We start from the raw sequence: 15,346 nt of genomic DNA on the forward strand, positions 1-15,346 counted from the left end.
TCATAATTGATTTTAACCATCTTTTCAAAACTGTAAATTTGACGATTCTGAACTCACGAATGGCACGGACATCATCTACGACAGTAATTTTAAAACCGATTATGTTAATTGTGACATCAATGATGATGTCATAATTGATTTTAACCATCTTTTCAAAACTGTAAAATTGACGCTTCTGAACTCACGGATGGCACGGACATCATCTACGACAGTAATTTTAAAACCGATAATGTCAATTGTGACATCACTGATGATGTCATAATTGATTTTGACCATCTTTTCAAAACTGTAAAATTGACGCTTCTGAACTCACGGATGGGACAGACATCATCTACGACAGTAATTTTAAAACGGATTATGTCAATTGTGACATCACTGATGATGTCATAATTGATTTTGACCATCTATTCAAAACTGTAAAATTGACGCTTCTGAACCCACGGATGGCACAGACATCATCTACGACAGTAATTTTAAAACCGATTATGTCAATTGTGACATCACTGATGATGTCATAATTGATTTTAAACATCTTTTCAAAACTGTAAATTTGACGATTCTGAACTCACGAATGGCACGGACATCATCTACGACAGTAATTTTAAAACCGATAATGTCAATTGTGAAAACACTGATGATGTCATATTTGATTTTGACCATCTTTTTAAAACTGTTAAATTGACGCTTCTGAACTCACGGAGGGCACGGACTTCATCTACGACAGTAATTTTAAAACCCATTATGTCAATTGTGACATCACTGATGATGTCATAATTGATTTTGACCATCTTTTCAAATCTGTAAATTTGACGATTCTGAACTCACGGATGGCACAGACATCATCTACGACAGTAATTTTAAAACCGATTATGTCAATTGTGACATCACTGATGATGTCATAATTGATTTTGACCATCTTTTCAAATTGGTAAATTTGACGATTCTGAACTCACGGATGGCACGGACATCATCTACGACAGTAATTTTAAAACCGATTATGGCAATTGTGACATCACTGATGATGTCATAATTGATTTCGACCATCTTTTCAAAACTGTGAAATTGATGCTTCTGAACTCACGAATGGCACGGACATCATCTATGACAGTAATTTTAAAACCGATAATGTCAATTGTGACATCACTGATGATGTCATAATTGATTTTAACCATCTTTTCAAAACTGTAAAATTGACGCTTCTGAACTCACGGATGGCACGGACATCATCTACGACAGTAATTTTAAAACCGATAATGTCAATTGTGACATCACTGATGATGTCATAATTGATTTTAACCATCTTTTCAAAACTGTAAATTTGACGATTCTGAACTCACGGATGGCACGGACATCATCTACGACAGTAATTTTAAAACCGATTATGTCAATTGTGACATCACTGATGATGTCATAATTGATTTTGACCATCTTTTCAAAACTGTAAAATTGACGCTTCTGAACTCACGGATGGCACAGACATCATCTACGACAGTAATTTTAAAACCGATTATGTCAATTGTGACATCACTGATGATGTCATAATTGATTTTGACCATCTTTTCAAAACTGTGAAATTGATGCTTCTGAACTCACGAATGGCACGGACATCATCTACGACAGTAATTTTAAATCCGATTATGTCAATTGTGACATCACTGATGATGTCATAATTGATTTTGACCATCTTTTCAAAACTGTAAAATTGACGCTTCTGAACTCACGGATGGCACAGACATCATCTACGACAGTAATTTTAAAACCGATTATGTCAATTGTGACATCACTGATGATGTCATAATTGATTTTGACCATCTTTTCAAAACTGTGAAATTGATGCTTCTGAACTCACTAATGGCACGGACATCATCTACGACAGTAATTTTAAAACCGATAATGTCAATTGTGACATCACTGATGATGTCATAATTGATTTTAACCATCTTTTCAAAACTGTAAAATTGACGCTTCTGAACTCACGGATGGCACGGACATCATCTACGACAGTAATTTTAAAACCGATAATGTCAATTGTGACATCACTGATGATGTCATAATTGATTTTAACAATCTTTTCAAAACTGTAAATTTGACGATTCTGAACTCACGGATGGCACGGACATCAACTACGACAGTAATTTTAAAACCGATTATGTCAATTGTGACATCACTGATGATGTCATAATTGATTTTGACCATCTTTTCAAAACTGTAAAATTGACGCTTCTGAACTCACGGATGGCACAGACATCATCTACGACAGTAATTTTAAAACCGATTATGTCAATTGTGACATCACTGATGATATTATAATTGATTTTAACCATCTTTTCAAAACTGTAAATTTGACGATTCTGAACTCACGAATGGCACGGACATCATCTACGACAGTAATTTTAAAACCGATTATGTCAATTGTGACATCAATGATGATGTCATAATTGATTTTAACCATCTTTTCAAAACTGTAAAATTGACGCTTCTGAACTCACGGATGGCACGGACATTATCTACGACAGTAATTTTAAAACCGATAATGTCAATTGTGACATCACTGATGATGTCATAATTGATTTTGACCATCTTTTCAAAACTGTAAAATTGACGCTTCTGAACTCACGGATGGCACAGACATCATCTACGACAGTAATTTTAAAACGGATTATGTCAATTGTGACATCACTGATGATGTCATAATTGATTTTGACCATCTTTTCAAAACTGTAAAATTGACGCTTTTGAACTCACGGATGGCACAGACATCATCTACGACAGTAATTTTAAAACCGATTATGTCAATTGTGACATCACTGATGATCTCATAATTGATTTCGACATCTTTTCAAAACTGTGAAATTGATGCTTCTGAACTCACGAATTGCACGGACATAATCTACGACAGTAATTTTAAAACCGATAATGTCAATTGTGACATCACTGATGATGTCATAATTGATTTTGACCATCTTTTCAAAACTGTAAAATTGACGCTTCTGAACTCACGGAGGGCACGGACTTCATCTACGACAGTAATTTTAAAACCGATTATGTCAATTGTGACATCACTGATGATGTCAAAATTGATTTTGACCATCTTTTCAAAACTGTAAATTTGACGATTCTGAACTCACAGATGGCACAGACATCATCTACGACAGTAATTTTAAAACCGATTATGTCAATTGTGACATCACTGATGATGTCATAATTGATTTTGACCATCTTTTCAAAACTGTGAAATTGATGCTTCTGAACTCACGAATGGCACGGACATCATCTACGACAGTAATTTTAAAACCGATAATGTCAATTGTGACATCACTGATGATGTCATAATTGATTTTGACCATCTTTTCAAAACTGTAAATTTGACGATTCTGAACTCACGAATGGCACGGACATCATCTACGACAGTAATTTTAAAACCGATTATGTCAATTGTGACATCACTGATGATGTCATAATTGATTTTGACCATCTATTCAAAACTGTAAAATTGACGCTTCTGAACCCACGGATGGCACAGACATCATCTACGACAGTAATTTTAAAACCGATTATGTCAATTGTGACATCACTGATGATGTCATAATTGATTTCGACATCTTTTCAAAACTGTGAAATTGATGCTTCTGAACTCACGAATGGCACGGACATAATCTACGACAGTAATTTTAAAACCGATAATGTCAATTGTGACATCACTGATGATGTCATAATTGATTTTGACCATCTTTTCAAAACTGTAAAATTGACGCTTCTGAACTCACGGAGGGCACGGACTTCATCTACGACAGTAATTTTAAAACCGATTATGTCAATTGTGACATCACTGATGATGTCATAATTGATTTTAACCATCTTTTCAAAACTGTAAATTTGACGATTCTGAACTCACGGATGGCACGGACATCATCTACGACAGTAATTTTAAAACCGATTATGTCAATTGTGACATCACTGATGATGTCATAATTGATTTTGACCATCTTTTCAAAACTGTAAAATTGACGCTTCTGAACTCACGGATGGCACAGACATCATCTACGACAGTAATTTTAAAACCGATTATGTCAATTGTGACATCACTGATGATGTCATAATTGATTTTGACCATCTTTTCAAAACTGTGAAATTGATGCTTCTGAACTCACGAATGGCACGGACATCATCTACGACAGTAATTTTAAAACCGATTATGTCAATTGTGACATCACTAATGATGTCATAATTGATTTTCACCATCTTTTCAAAACTGTAAAATTGACGCTTCTGAACTCACGGATGGCACAGACATCATCTACGACAGTAATTTTAGAACCGATTATGTCAATTGTGACATCACTGATGATGTCATAATTGATTTTGACCATCTTTTCAAAACTGTAAAATTGACGCTTCTGAACTCACGGATGGCACAGACATCATCTATGACATTAATTTTAAAACCGATTATGTCAATTGTGACATCACTAATGATGTCATAATTGATTTCGACATCTTTTCAAAACTGTGAAATTGATGCTTCTGAACTCACGAATGGCACGGACATAATCTACGACAGTAATTTTAAAACCGATAATGTCAATTGTGACATCACTGATGATGTCATAATTGATTTTGACCATCTTTTCAAAACTGTAAAATTGACGCTTCTGAACTCACGGATGGCACAGACATCATCTACGACAGTAATTTTAAAACCGATTATGTCAATTGTGACATCACTGATGATCTCATAATTGATTTCGACATCTTTTCAAAACTGTGAAATTGATGCTTCTGAACTCACGAATTGCACGGACATAATCTACGACAGTAATTTTAAAACCGATAATGTCAATTGTGACATCACTGATGATGTCATAATTGATTTTGACCATCTTTTCAAAACTGTAAAATTGACGCTTCTGAACTCACGGAGGGCACGGACTTCATCTACGACAGTAATTTTAAAACCGATTATGTCAATTGTGACATCACTGATGATGTCAAAATTGATTTTGACCATCTTTTCAAAACTGTAAATTTGACGATTCTGAACTCACAGATGGCACAGACATCATCTACGACAGTAATTTTAAAACCGATTATGTCAATTGTGACATCACTGATGATGTCATAATTGATTTTGACCATCTTTTCAAAACTGTGAAATTGATGCTTCTGAACTCACGAATGGCACGGACATCATCTACGACAGTAATTTTAAAACCGATAATGTCAATTGTGACATCACTGATGATGTCATAATTGATTTTAACCATCTTTTCAAAACTGTAAAATTGACGCTTCTGAACTCCTGGATGGCACAGACATCATCTACGACAGTAATTTTAAAACCGATTATGTCAATTGTGACATCACTGATGATGTCATAATTGATTTTAACCATCTTTTCAAAACTGTAAATTTGACGATTCTGAACTCACGAATGGCACGGACATCATCTACGACAGTAATTTTAAAACCGATTATGTCAATTGTGACATCAATGATGATGTCATAATTGATTTTAACCATCTTTTCAAAACTGTAAAATTGACGCTTCTGAACTCACGGATGGCACGGACATCATCTACGACAGTAATTTTAAAACCGATAATGTCAATTGTGACATCACTGATGATGTCATAATTGATTTTGACCATCTTTTCAAAACTGTAAAATTGATGCTTCTGAACTCACGGATGGGACAGACATCATCTACGACAGTAATTTTAAAACGAATTATGTCAATTGTGACATCACTGATGATGTCATAATTGATTTTGACCATCTATTCAAAACTGTAAAATTGACGCTTCTGAACCCACGGATGGCACAGACATCATCTACGACAGTAATTTTAAAACCGATTATGTCAATTGTGACATCACTGATGATGTCATAATTGATTTCGACATCTTTTCAAAACTGTGAAATTGATGCTTCTGAACTCACGAATGGCACGGACATAATCTACGACAGTAATTTTAAAACCGATAATGTCAATTGTGACATCACTGATGATGTCATAATTGATTTTGACCATCTTTTCAAAACTGTAAAATTGACGCTTCTGAACTCACGGAGGGCACGGACTTCATCTACGACAGTAATTTTAAAACCGATTATGTCAATTGTGACATCACTGATGATGTCAAAATTGATTTTGACCATCTTTTCAAAACTGTAAATTTGACGATTCTGAACTCACGGATGGCACAGACATCATCTACGACAGTAATTTTAAAACCGATTATGTCAATTGTGACATCACTGATGATGTCATAATTGATTTTGACCATCTTTTCAAATTGGTAAATTTGACGATTCTGAACTCACGGATGGCACGGACATCATCTACGACAGTAATTTTAAAACTGATTATGGCAATTGTGACATCACTGATGATGTCATAATTGATTTCGACCATCTTTTCAAAACTGTAAAATTGATGCTTCTGAACTCACGAATGGCACGGACATCATCTATGACAGTAATTTTAAAACCGATAATGTCAATTGTGACATCACTGATGATGTCATAATTGATTTTAACCATCTTTTCAAAACTGTAAAATTGACGCTTCTGAACTCACGGATGGCACGGACATCATCTACGACAGTAATTTTAAAACCGATAATGTCAATTGTGACATCACTGATGATGTCATAATTGATTTTAACCATCTTTTCAAAACTGTAAATTTGACGATTCTGAACTCACGGATGGCACGGACATCATCTACGACAGTAATTTTAAAACCGATTATGTCAATTGTGACATCACTGATGATGTCATAATTGATTTTGACCATCTTTTCAAAACTGTAAAATTGACGCTTCTGAACTCACGGATGGCACAGACATCATCTACGACAGTAATTTTAAAACCGATTATGTCAATTGTGACATCACTGATGATGTCATAATTGATTTTGACCATCTTTTCAAAACTGTGAAATTGATGCTTCTGAACTCACGAATGGCACAGACATCATCTACGACAGTAATTTTAAAACCGATTATGTCAATTGTGACATCACTGATGATGTCATAATTGATTTTGACCATCTTTTCAAAACTGTAAAATTGACGCTTCTGAACTCACGGATGCACAGACATCATCTACGACAGTAATTTTAGAACCGATTATGTCAATTGTGACATCACTGATGATGTCATAATTGATTTTGACCATCTTTTCAAAACTGTAAAATTGACGCTTCTGAACTCACGGATGGCACAGACATCATCTATGACATTAATTTTAAAACCGATTATGTCAATTGTGACATCACTAATGATGTCATAATTGATTTCGACATCTTTTCAAAACTGTGAAATTGATGCTTCTGAACTCACGAATGGCACGGACATAATCTACGACAGTAATTTTAAAACCGATAATGTCAATTGTGACATCACTGATGATGTCATAATTGATTTTGACCATCTTTTCAAAACTGTAAAATTGACGCTTCTGAACTCACGGAGGGCACGGACTTCATCTACGACAGTAATTTTAAAACCGATTATGTCAATTGTGACATCACTGATGATGTCATAATTGATTATGACCATCTTTTCAAATCTGTAAAATTGACGCTTCTGAACTCACGGATGGCACAGACATCATCTACGACAGTAATTTTAAAACCGATTATGTCAATTGTGACATCACTGATGATGTCATAATTGATTTTAACCATCTTTTCAAAACTGTAAAATTGACGCTTCTGAACTCACGGATGGCACGGACATCATCTACGACAGTAATTTTAAAACCGATAATGTCAATTGTGACATCACTGATGATGTCATAATTGATTTTGACCATCTTTTCAAAACTGTAAAATTGGCGCTTCTGAACTCACGGATGGCACAGACATCATCTACGACAGTAATTTTAAAACCGATTATGTCAATTGTGACATCACTGATGATATTATAATTGATTTTAACCATCTTTTCAAAACTGTCAATTTGACGATTCTGAACTCACAAATTGCACGGACATCATCTACGACAGTAATTTTAAAACCGATTATGTCAATTGTGACATCAATGATGATGTCATAATTGATTTTAACCATCTTTTCAAAACTGTAAAATTGAAGCTTCTGAACTCACGGATGGCACGGACATCATCTACGACAGTAATTTTAAAACCGATAATGTCAATTGTGACATCACTGATGATGTCATAATTGATTTTGACCATCTTTTCAAAACTGTAAAATTGACGCTTCTGAACTCACAGATGGCACAGACATCATCTACGACAGTAATTTTAAAACGGATTATGTCAATTGTGACATCACTGATGATGTCATAATAGATTTTGACCATCTTTTCAAAACTGTAAAATTGACTCTTCTGAACTCACGGAGGGCACGGACTTCATCTACGACAGTAATTTTAAAACCGATTATGTCAATTGTGACATCACTGATGATGTCAAAATTGATTTTGACCATCTTTTCAAAACTGTAAATTTGACGATTCTGAACTCACGGATGGCACAGACATCATCTACGACAGTAATTTTAAAACCGATTATGTCAATTGTGACATCACTGATGATGTCATAATTGATTTTGACCATCTTTTCAAATTGGTAAATTTGACGATTCTGAACTCACGGATGGCACGGACATCATCTACGACAGTAATTTTAAAACTGATTATGGCAATTGTGACATCACTGATGATGTCATAATTGATTTTAACCATCTTTTCAAAACTGTAAAATTGACGCTTCTGAACTCACGGATGGCACGGACATCATCTACGACAGTAATTTTAAAACCGATTATGTCAATTGTGACATCACTGATGATGTCATAATTGATTTTAACCATCTTTTCAAAACTGTAAATTTGACGATTCTGAACTCACGGATGGCACGGACATCATCTACGACAGTAATTTTAAAACCGATTATGTCAATTGTGACATCACTGATGATGTCATAATTGATTTTGACCATCTTTTCAAAACTGTAAAATTGACGCTTCTGAACTCACGGATGCACAGACATCATCTACGACAGTAATTTTAGAACCGATTATGTCAATTGTGACATCACTGATGATGTCATAATTGATTTTGACCATCTTTTCAAAACTGTAAAATTGACGCTTCTGAACTCACGGATGGCACAGACATCATCTATGACATTAATTTTAAAACCGATTATGTCAATTGTGACATCACTAATGATGTCATAATTGATTTCGACATCTTTTCAAAACTGTGAAATTGATGCTTCTGAACTCACGAATGGCACGGACATAATCTACGACAGTAATTTTAAAACCGATAATGTCAATTGTGACATCACTGATGATGTCATAATTGATTTTGACCATCTTTTCAAAACTGTAAAATTGACGCTTCTGAACTCACGGAGGGCACGGACTTCATCTACGACAGTAATTTTAAAACCGATTATGTCAATTGTGACATCACTGATGATGTCATAATTGATTATGACCATCTTTTCAAATCTGTAAAATTGACGCTTCTGAACTCACGGATGGCACAGACATCATCTACGACAGTAATTTTAAAACCGATTATGTCAATTGTGACATCACTGATGATGTCATAATTGATTTTAACCATCTTTTCAAAACTGTAAAATTGACGCTTCTGAACTCACGGATGGCACGGACATCATCTACGACAGTAATTTTAAAACCGATAATGTCAATTGTGACATCACTGATGATGTCATAATTGATTTTGACCATCTTTTCAAAACTGTAAAATTGGCGCTTCTGAACTCACGGATGGCACAGACATCATCTACGACAGTAATTTTAAAACCGATTATGTCAATTGTGACATCACTGATGATATTATAATTGATTTTAACCATCTTTTCAAAACTGTAAATTTGACGATTCTGAACTCACAAATTGCACGGACATCATCTACGACAGTAATTTTAAAACCGATTATGTCAATTGTGACATCAATGATGATGTCATAATTGATTTTAACCATCTTTTCAAAACTGTAAAATTGAAGCTTCTGAACTCACGGATGGCACGGACATCATCTACGACAGTAATTTTAAAACCGATAATGTCAATTGTGACATCACTGATGATGTCATAATTGATTTTGACCATCTTTTCAAAACTGTAAAATTGACGCTTCTGAACTCACAGATGGCACAGACATCATCTACGACAGTAATTTTAAAACGGATTATGTCAATTGTGACATCACTGATGATGTCATAATTGATTTTGACCATCTTTTCAAAACTGTAAAATTGACGCTTCTGAACTCACGGAGGGCACGGACTTCATCTACGACAGTAATTTTAAAACCGATTATGTCAATTGTGACATCACTGATGATGTCAAAATTGATTTTGACCATCTTTTCAAAACTGTAAATTTGACGATTCTGAACTCACGGATGGCACAGACATCATCTACGACAGTAATTTTAAAACCGATTATGTCAATTGTGACATCACTGATGATGTCATAATTGATTTTGACCATCTTTTCAAATTGGTAAATTTGACGATTCTGAACTCACGGATGGCACGGACATCATCTACGACAGTAATTTTAAAACTGATTATGGCAATTGTGACATCACTGATGATGTCATAATTGATTTTAACCATCTTTTCAAAACTGTAAAATTGACGCTTCTGAACTCACGGATGGCACGGACATCATCTACGACAGTAATTTTAAAACCGATTATGTCAATTGTGACATCACTGATGATGTCATAATTGATTTTAACCATCTTTTCAAAACTGTAAATTTGACGATTCTGAACTCACGGATGGCACGGACATCATCTACGACAGTAATTTTAAAACCGATTATGTCAATTGTGACATTACTGATGATGTCATAATTGATTTTGACCATCTTTTCAAAACTGTAAAATTGACGCTTCTGAACTCACGGATGGCACAGACATCATCTACGACAGTATTTTAAAACCGATTATGTCAATTGTGACATCACTGATGATGTCATTATTGATTTTGACCATCTTTTCAAAACTGTGAAATTGATGCTTCTGAACTCACGAATGGCACGGACATCATCTACGACAGTAATTTTAAAACCGATAATGTCAATTGTGACATCACTGATGATGTCATAATTGATTTTAACCATCTTTTCAAAACTGTAAATTTGACGATTCTGAACTCACGGATGGCACGGACATCATCTACGACAGTAATTTTAAAACCGATTATGTCAATTGTGACATCACTGATGATGTCATAATTGATTTTGACCATCTTTTCAAAACTGTAAAATTGACGCTTCTGAACTCACGGATGGCACGGACATCATCTACGACAGTAATTTTAAAACCGATAATGTCAATTGTGACATCACTGATGATGTCATAATTGATTTTAACCATCTTTTCAAAACTGTAAATTTGACGATTCTGAACTCACGGATGGCACGGACATCATCTACGACAGTAATTTTAAAACCGATTATGTCAATTGTGACATCACTGATGATGTCATAATTGATTTTGACCATCTTTTCAAAACTGTAAAATTGACGCTTCTGAACTCACGGATGGCACAGACATCATCTACGACAGTAATTTTAAAACCGATTATGTCAATTGTGACATCACTGATGATGTCATAATTGATTTTGACCATCTTTTCAAAACTGTGAAATTGATGCTTCTGAACTCACGAATGGCACAGACATCATCTACGACAGTAATTTTAAAACCGATTATGTCAATTGTGACATCACTGATGATGTCATAATTGATTTTGACCATCTTTTCAAAACTGTAAAATTGACGCTTCTGAACTCACGGATGGCACAGACATCATCTACGACAGTAATTTTAGAACCGATTATGTCAATTGTGACATCACTGATGATGTCATAATTGATTTTGACCATCTTTTCAAAACTGTAAAATTGACGCTTCTGAACTCACGGATGGCACAGACATCATCTATGACATTAATTTTAAAACCGATTATGTCAATTGTGACATCACTAATGATGTCATAATTGATTTCGACATCTTTTCAAAACTGTGAAATTGATGCTTCTGAACTCACGAATGGCACGGACATAATCTACGACAGTAATTTTAAAACCGATAATGTCAATTGTGACATCACTGATGATGTCATAATTGATTTTGACCATCTTTTCAAAACTGTAAAATTGACGCTTCTGAACTCACGGAGGGCACGGACTTCATCTACGACAGTAATTTTAAAACCGATTATGTCAATTGTGACATCACTGATGATGTCATAATTGATTATGACCATCTTTTCAAATCTGTAAAATTGACGCTTCTGAACTCACGGATGGCACAGACATCATCTACGACAGTAATTTTAAAACCGATTATGTCAATTGTGACATCACTGATGATGTCATAATTGATTTTAACCATCTTTTCAAAACTGTAAAATTGACGCTTCTGAACTCACGGATGGCACGGACATCATCTACGACAGTAATTTTAAAACCGATAATGTCAATTGTGACATCACTGATGATGTCATAATTGATTTTGACCATCTTTTCAAAACTGTAAAATTGGCGCTTCTGAACTCACGGATGGCACAGACATCATCTACGACAGTAATTTTAAAACCGATTATGTCAATTGTGACATCACTGATGATATTATAATTGATTTTAACCATCTTTTCAAAACTGTAAATTTGACGATTCTGAACTCACAAATTGCACGGACATCATCTACGACAGTAATTTTAAAACCGATTATGTCAATTGTGACATCAATGATGATGTCATAATTGATTTTAACCATCTTTTCAAAACTGTAAAATTGAAGCTTCTGAACTCACGGATGGCACGGACATCATCTACGACAGTAATTTTAAAACCGATAATGTCAATTGTGACATCACTGATGATGTCATAATTGATTTTGACCATCTTTTCAAAACTGTAAAATTGACGCTTCTGAACTCACAGATGGCACAGACATCATCTACGACAGTAATTTTAAAACGGATTATGTCAATTGTGACATCACTGATGATGTCATAATTGATTTTGACCATCTTTTCAAAACTGTAAAATTGACGCTTCTGAACTCACGGAGGGCACGGACTTCATCTACGACAGTAATTTTAAAACCGATTATGTCAATTGTGACATCACTGATGATGTCAAAATTGATTTTGACCATCTTTTCAAAACTGTAAATTTGACGATTCTGAACTCACGGATGGCACAGACATCATCTACGACAGTAATTTTAAAACCGATTATGTCAATTGTGACATCACTGATGATGTCATAATTGATTTTGACCATCTTTTCAAATTGGTAAATTTGACGATTCTGAACTCACGGATGGCACAGACATCATCTACGACAGTAATTTTAAAACTGATTATGGCAATTGTGACATCACTGATGATGTCATAATTGATTTTAACCATCTTTTCAAAACTGTAAAATTGACGCTTCTGAACTCACGGATGGCACGGACATCATCTACGACAGTAATTTTAAAACCGATTATGTCAATTGTGACATCACTGATGATGTCATAATTGATTTTAACCATCTTTTCAAAACTGTAAATTTGACGATTCTGAACTCACGGATGGCACGGACATCATCTACGACAGTAATTTTAAAACCGATTATGTCAATTGTGACATCACTGATGATGTCATAATTGATTTTGACCATCTTTTCAAAACTGTAAAATTGACACTTCTGAACTCACGGATGGCACAGACATCATCTACGACAGTATTTTAAAACCGATTATGTCAATTGTGACATCACTGATGATGTCATAATTGATTTTGACCATCTTTTCAAAACTGTGAAATTGATGCTTCTGAACTCACGAATGGCACGGACATCATCTACGACAGTAATTTTAAAACCGATTATGTCAATTGTGACATCACTGATGATGTCATAATTGATTTTGACCATCTTTTCAAAACTGTAAAATTGACGCTTCTGAACTCACGGATGGCACAGACATCATCTACGACAGTAATTTTAGAACCGATTATGTCAATTGTGACATCACTGATGATGTCATAATTGATTTTGACCATCTTTTCAAAACTGTAAAATTGACGCTTCTGAACTCACGGATGGCACAGACATCATCTATGACATTAATTTTAAAACCGATTATGTCAATTGTGACATCACTAATGATGTCATAATTGATTTCGACATCTTTTCAAAACTGTGAAATTGATGCTTCTGAACTCACGAATGGCACGGACATAATCTACGACAGTAATTTTAAAACCGATAATGTCAATTGTGACATCACTGATGATGTCATAATTGATTTTGACCATCTTTTCAAAACTGTAAAATTGACGCTTCTGAACTCACGGAGGGCACGGACTTCATCTACGACAGTAATTTTAAAACCGATTATGTCAATTGTGACATCACTGATGATGTCATAATTGATTATGACCATCTTTTCAAATCTGTAAATTTGACGCTTCTGAACTCACGGATGGCACAGACATCATCTACGACAGTAATTTAAAAACCGATTATGTCAATTGTGACATCACTGATGATGTCATAATTGATTTTAACCATCTTTTCAAAACTGTAAAATTGACGCTTCTGAACTCACGGATGGCACGGACATCATCTACGACAGTAATTTTAAAACCGATAATGTCAATTGTGACATCACTGATGATGTCATAATTGATTTTGACCATCTTTTCAAAACTGTAAAATTGACGCTTCTGAACTCACAGATGGCACAGACATCATCTACGACAGTAATTTTAAAACGGATTATGTCAATTGTGACATCACTGATGATGTCATAATTGATTTTGATCATCTTTTCAAAACTGTAAAATTGACGCTTCTGAACTCACGGAGGGCACGGACTTCATCTACGACAGTAATTTTAAAACCGATTATGTCAATTGTGACATCACTGATGATGTCAAAATTGATTTTGACCATCTTTTCAAAACTGTAAATTTGACGATTCTGAACTCACGGATGGCACAGACATCATCTACGACAGTAATTTTAAAACCGATTATGTCAATTGTGACATCACTGATGATGTCATAATTGATTTTGACCATCTTTTCAAATTGGTAAATTTGACGATTCTGAACTCACGGATGGCACGGACATCATCTACGACAGTAATTTTAAAACTGATTATGGCAATTGTGACATCACTGATGATGTCATAATTGATTTCGACCATCTTTTCAAAACTGTAAAATTGATGCTTCTGAACTCACGAATGGCACGGACATCATCTATGACAGTAATTTTAAAACCGATAATGTCAATTGTGACATCACTGATGAT

The sequence above is a fragment of the Crinia signifera genome, chromosome 19 (assembly GCF_055691185.1).
Source record: "Crinia signifera chromosome 19, ASM5569118v1, whole genome shotgun sequence".
In the NCBI taxonomy this organism is placed as follows: domain Eukaryota; kingdom Metazoa; phylum Chordata; class Amphibia; order Anura; family Myobatrachidae; genus Crinia; species Crinia signifera.